Raw genomic sequence first — 6,596 nt, 5'->3', positions numbered from 1 at the left:
ATCATGACTTACTCTATACCTACTCCACCTTTTTTACCTTTCCTAAAGTTGACTCTAAAATTTAAATATTGTGGGCAATTGGTTACCAATAACTCACACTGCAAAATGCTATTTCACTAACCAAAACTGTAAGCTAAGATTAGGAAAAAGACTACTAATCTATTAGCCAGATGGAAGTTGGTCAAAATAGTAATACACCATAGGCACTATCTTTATATGTAACTGATATATGTATATCATTTAACATGACTTTATCAGTATAAATGTCCAAATTTTCTCCTTTGCACTATTAATTTTTAGAGAGTGACAGACATCTTTGAAATTCTGTGAATGCAAAGCTGAAGCTCATGGAATGTTAGGATTCCATTGTGCAAGCAGGTAAACCCTTAATGATAACTGTCAGAACTGAACAAAATAAACACCATGTTCATAAAGGCATGAGGAAACTAACTTTGTGGTGAAAAGCTAAGAGGCCAGTATGAGGTGAGGGCAGGAGTACTAGAAAATAAGACCATCATTTGAATCTTGTTAATTCTAGAAATGTTTTCATTTCAATGGAAGAGACTAGTTGACATGTTGCAAAGCATTTTTAACAGCTTCACATGACTAGTAGGCAAATGTTGGATTCTTAAGGTTGTTGAAGCTGTGACATAGGAAAGACAGGAGCTAGTTATTTCCAGGGATGGGATTCTGAAAATATGAACTCTAGTGAAAGAAGGGACAGGGACGGTCACTGAGACACTAACTCAGAATGGAATCTTCTCAGTCACTGGATTTTGGATTGACTTATGCTCCCTGATGGCTCTTGCCAGCAAGTATTTAATGGAATCAAGCATATATCTATCTACTCTGGAGGAGGATAACATTAATTTAGACCTAAAAATACTTAAACATGCAGGGCACAGGTGTTTCCTATCAATTATTCTAGCTACTAAGGAGGCTGAGATCTGAGGATCATGGCTCAAAGCCATCTTGTGTAGGAAAGGCTGTGAGACTCTTTTATCTTCAATTGAACACAAAAAAGCTGGAAATGGAGCTGTGGTTCAAGTGGAAGAGCATTAACCTTGAGCAAAAAGGTCAGAGACAGCACCAAGGTCCTGAGTTCAAGCCCTAGGACTGGCACAAAAAATAAGGGTGGGGGAAAATTTTCATCAACAATTTTACAGTTACAACATTGAACACACAGTAAGAAACAGTCAAGATCCAATAACGATAACACATAATTAAAACTCAGAATAAATCACAGACTGTGATCGACAAAGACTCCAGATACTTGAGTTACCACACTTTAAAACAATGCCATTTCCTGCAAACAAGATAAAACCATTAAGAATGGAACTTCTTGCATTGCAAAATAAAATTAAGCCATCGGAGGGCTGAAAATGTGGCCTAAGTGGTAGCAAAGGTGTGAAGTCTTGAGTTCAAACCCCAGTATTGGCAAAAAAAAAGTGGAGCATAGGGGGTAGGAAATAAAGGACGTAGAGTGGGGGGAGAGAAAGAAAGAGAGCAAGGAAGAATGAGGTGGAAGAGGGGGAAGGAGGGAGGAAAGGAAGAAGGAAAAACTTGTAAGTTTAACAGTAGATGGGATACCGGTTGAGAGTGTCCAAAAACTAAAATAATGGCCTTTACTGTAGTCAGAAAATATCAAGACTGAAATACGGAGAGAAGGTAAGACAGAAGAATACACAACATTGAAGACTCGAGGTTTTGTTTAAAGTTGTGACATGGAACACTGGTATCCCAGTGTGCTTTCAGTAACCTCACTACAGGCTCAGGACAGCTGTGGCATTATTAGCTGTTGGCTGCTGCACTTCTCTGTTTTGGAATCAAGTTGCATCCCCACACTCTGAAAGTGAGGCATCTCTTATCACGTGATCCAGTAACCATGAGTCACATGATTTGTCAGTGTTGCATTCCATGTATGATTGCTGCGCATGCGCGCCTGGCTGCCGCCCGCCCCTTTACTTCCAGTTTTCCACAGGTTGCCGGACCTTTCCCGCCAATTTCCGGGTAGAGGTGCAGGAAGTCATATCCGGTGCACATTCTGTGAGAGCATGCCGTCTTTGCCGCTGCGTGTAGCTGTGGTGTGTTTGAGTAATCAGAATCGAAGCATGGAGGCTCACAATTTCCTGAAAAGACGAGGTATTAGTGTTCGGTCCTTTGGAACAGGATCTTACGTGAAGCTTCCGGGCCGAAAACCTCACAAGCCGACCGTATATGATTTCCAAACCACTTACGGCCAGATGTATGAGGATCTTCTTAAAAAAGATAAAGCTTTCTATACCCATAATGGAATTTTACATATGCTGAATCGAAATAAGAGAATCAAGCCTGGACCTGAACGGTTTCAGAATTGTAAGGATATGTTTGACCTGATACTTACATGCGAAGAGCGAGTCTATGACCTGGTGGTGGAAGATTTGAATTCCAGAGAGCAGGAGACCTGCCAGCTTGTCCATGTGATCAACGTTGATATCCAGGACAACTACGAAGATGCCACCATCGGGTCATTCCTCCTCTGTGATCTCTGCCAGTGTTTGCAGGAGAGTGAAGACTTGGACAATGAGATTGAGGAGCTGCTGCTGGTGTTTGAGGAAAAGACTGGCAAAGCTTTCCTGCACACCGTCTGCTTCTATTGAGCACTGCTGGACTTGTTAAGCCTTGAACTCCCTTCCTGTTATGTTTGTCTTATTGGTTGTTTTTTTCTTTCATGCCCAGACCTTATGTCAAAGGAAATTTGTATTACCACATGAACTTTGTATTTGAAACAAGGTATACTCAGTTATGAGATCGTTTCTACTTAATGTATATATGTTATAACCGTCATAAAAGTTAATTTTTCTTCAAAGAAAAACCAAAATATTCTGTATTCTTTACACAAATATTCTTGACTTGTTTATTTTTTCTTTCTGTTCTGACTACATTGAACAAATATCTGAGTAAGTGTATAGTAAAGTAATAACAAGAAACTTAGAACTATCAAATACTTGCACAAGACATTGGTGGCTCATGCCTGCTGAGTTCTGAGGAATGCAGTTCAAAATCAGCTTGAGCAGGAAAGTCCGTGAGACTCAATTCCAATTAAACACTAAAAATACTGGAAGTGGAACTGTGGTTCAAGTGGTAGAGCAATACCCTTTAGCATAAAAGCTTAGGGACAACACCCAGGCCCTAAGTTGAAGTCTCAGAACAGGCACAAAAACATCAGGTTTGAGTTCGAGCCTTAGAAGAAGATGTTAGAGAGATGGACGGTCCACTAATACGATCCAAGCAGAAACTGGAGAGCAGAAGAAAAATATCCTACAAGTTGTAATGTTGGTAGAACTAAACTGGGAAAAAGCAACTATTAGTCAAGCAATGTCTTGAAGTTCCACCAAGATCATGTCTGAGTACAACTCTGTGGCAAATGGTTTAATTTAATTTAAAAGTATAGCGCTAGGGTGAATGACTGAAGGCTTTAAGAGAGTGAGCTAATATGGTGCTAAATGCATGTTACAAAGATAGTTCTGTTTCTAATATGAAATGAACTAGAGAATTTGTGATGTTTCTGATCTTGGAATTGGGAATCAGATAATCTTGAGTGCCAACACTAATTCTGCCTCAACTAGTACTGTCCCCTGGGACATTTAAATAAGACCTCTGGGCATCAGTTTTCTTGTCTATAGATAGAACATCTTCACAGGGTTGTTCTGAAGTTAATGAAATAATGTACATGAAGTGTTTGGTCCACTCCCTGACAGTGAGCCTGTGTATACAGTGAGCAATTCTAAGGCCCTTCTAAGGAGAAGCCAGAGGCAGCAAGATTGACCAACCACAGACCTATTTCAACAAATATGTACATGCTCCTGTGGATGAATGAAAGATTCATTTGATTTTCAAAACTATAAGGCTCTACACTAGTGATCGTCAACTTGACGTCAACACTCTTGCTTTAATGACCACTGGCAGTCATGTCTTAACCTTCTGCAACTTGCACAAGTTCAGCAGACCAATTAATTTCCCATAAAACTGAAGACCTGGTTCTCAATTATTAACGGAAAATGTACTTGTTCAATTAACCTACTCCCCCTTTCCACATGGCCACATCTCCAACCAAACCTAATACTTAGGAGTAACAGTTCAGAACAGATGCTGCTTATTTTCTGAGCCCAAGCAAGCTGTCTTTCAGTAGAAGTGAAGAATAGATTGAAAATCCCTCTGAAGTCTCCATTTTTTAATCTCATTGCTTTCATTTTGAAAGAAAGTCCATTTATCAAAGCATTCCCAAAGCTCCAATTTCCTCTTTGAGAAAGGTGAGGTTCATAGGCCAAATGGTCCATAAGAAAAATTTCAATCATTGAACATGAGTAGATAGCTTTACCTTGGTTATTTTTGGTTAATCCAATGCCACCACAGGGAGAACCAGGCAAGGGTCAGAAAGAAATGGCCAATGAAGGGACAGGATGCAGGAATAGAGAAGGAAAACCTTGCCACTCTGGTACCCTTGAGGGTCACCTAACAAAAATCTTCTTTTCCCCGTTAATCTCTCCACTGCCAGCCCTCCTTACTGTTGTGAGGTGAGAAAATAGAGAAGCCACATTTTGAAGGATCTGATCTTGAAGTCTTTATTAGAAGGCCAGTGATTACATGGTGGACTCCTATGTCAAAGACCAACAGCCATAAAATACATTTAGTATAATTAGGAAACAGTCCAGAGAGGAAAGAAAGAACAAAAACAATACCAACAAACCAATTCAGCTCCAATGGAGAACTGAAGTGTGACTGGAGACCAGCCAAAAGACAGGTCACAGGACAGGAACATGGAGACATGTGGCATGATGAAATGGCACCTAAGCTGGTCCAGACTTAAATAGGGTCAAGGCAGGGGGCAAAATCACAGGAAACTCCCAGTCCTAGGCACTGGACTGACAAGTCTAGTAACCTACCAGTCAAATGCCCACCCTGTCTCCAGGGATTCAGGCATGCCCGTGATTGGGAAGGGGGGGGGTGATCCATCCCACACCCAGCAAGACAAGATGCCAGACCTTAAATGGAAATACTTAGTTACCAGCAGAATTTTTCCATCTAGGGAAGATAGGCCTTACCTTCCACATAGGGTATATTTAGAGGCTGGTGATTCAAGCCATTTAGGGAGTTAATCAATATAGAATCAGAGCATTCTCTATATGCAAATCTTTCCTCAGGCTATGGCATCTGCATTTCTCTGAAGCAGAGTTCTTCTAGCTCACTTAGAGCTAGGCATCTACATTCCATGAATAGCCTCTAGGCTTTTCAGCACTGGGTGAAGAATTCCCTCCACTCCAGAAAGAGGCACCAGAGCCTCTTGCTGAGTGCAAGGAGTTTGCTGCAAGGAGTTACTTAGGCTCAACGTCTCTACTTCACTAGCAGCTAGTACTAAAATAGTTTAATAAGCAAAGGGACTTGTAGTTCTATAATAAGGTGAGTATTTACAGAATATACAGAAGCCACTCTTTGTAGGTTAGAATCTTGGAGTCTTTATTGAAAGGCCACTGACTGTATAGTGGACTCCTGCTTCAAAGTCCAGCAGCCAGAAAACACATTCAATACAGTTAGGAAAACAGACCAGAGATGACAGAATCAACAGATACAACACCAACAGGCCAATTCAGCTACTATATGGAGGGCTGAACTGGTGAACAAATAGGAGACAGTACACAAGACCAAACATGGAGACACATGACATGGTGTCCTGGAGCCTAAGCTTGTTCAGACTAGAATAGACTCAGGGTAGGGGGCAGGGTCACAGGAAGCTCCCAGTCCCAGGTCCTAAACTGACAGACCTAGTAACCTATCAGCCAAGTGCCCACCCTTGTCTCCAGGGATACAGGCAACACCCATCACCTTGGGGAGGGGGGCTTTACCTTTCCCACCAGAGGACGAGAGCCAGGCGCCAAATCTCCATTTGTCAGGCTTTGTTTTCTCACAAGCACAGCCCCCCCTGCTCACCTTGAGGCTAGGCATCTGCATTTAATGAATAGCCTCTTTTCACCACTAGGCTTTAAAGCACTGGGTGGAGAAGTCCCTCCCCCATCCAGAGGCAGAATAAATGAGAACCCCCCCCCCCAGCCCGCAGTACCTGGACAGGTGCTGGCATGGCTGTGAGTCAGTTTCCTTATTTGGAATCAGCCACCTTACTTAAGTTCTACACATCAGTTCCAACTTCTCTCACTTTGGGCCTCTTCACTATCAGGTTGTTTTGTGGCTATCTCCTGTGATTGACACATTCTTGCCCTTACTCAACTTTGACCCAACACAGCTGAGCTAATACCATCTCGATCCTAGCAAGTGGAGAAAAAGAAGAGGCTCATGCGAGTCCCTTTCCAGCAATGGAACAAGAACCCTCACCATTGTTCTCACACCAAATCCAGAGATGGCAAGAAACACTTTTACATTTCCAGAGCAGTCCTTGAAATAGCAGCTTTAATATTGACTAGGGTCTGCATAATCATTTGGTAATGAATTCTTATACTATCTTGTGGAGTTAGATATCCTTATGAAAATTTGATAGATAAAGAAATTATGTTTCACTTCTGGTTTAAGGACAAAGAAGAGGCAAAAGCGAGACTTGAATTTCA

At 41.6% G+C, this 6,596-nt stretch overlaps 1 pseudogene; it reads left to right on the top strand.

Moving 5' to 3' along the window:
* The first annotated feature begins 2,054 nt into the window (after positions 1 to 2,054).
* LOC150040643 (RNA polymerase II subunit A C-terminal domain phosphatase SSU72 pseudogene) lies at positions 2,055 to 2,639 on the top strand (annotated as a pseudogene).
* Positions 2,640 to 6,596: the final 3,957 nt, after the last annotated feature.

The sequence above is a fragment of the Megascapheus bottae genome, chromosome X (assembly GCF_031878675.1).
Source record: "Megascapheus bottae isolate mThoBot1 chromosome X, mThoBot2.hap1, whole genome shotgun sequence".
In the NCBI taxonomy this organism is placed as follows: Eukaryota; Metazoa; Chordata; class Mammalia; order Rodentia; family Geomyidae; genus Megascapheus; species Megascapheus bottae.
The sequence above is the reverse complement of the archived record's forward strand: the minus strand, read 5'-3'. Positions and strand labels throughout refer to the sequence as shown.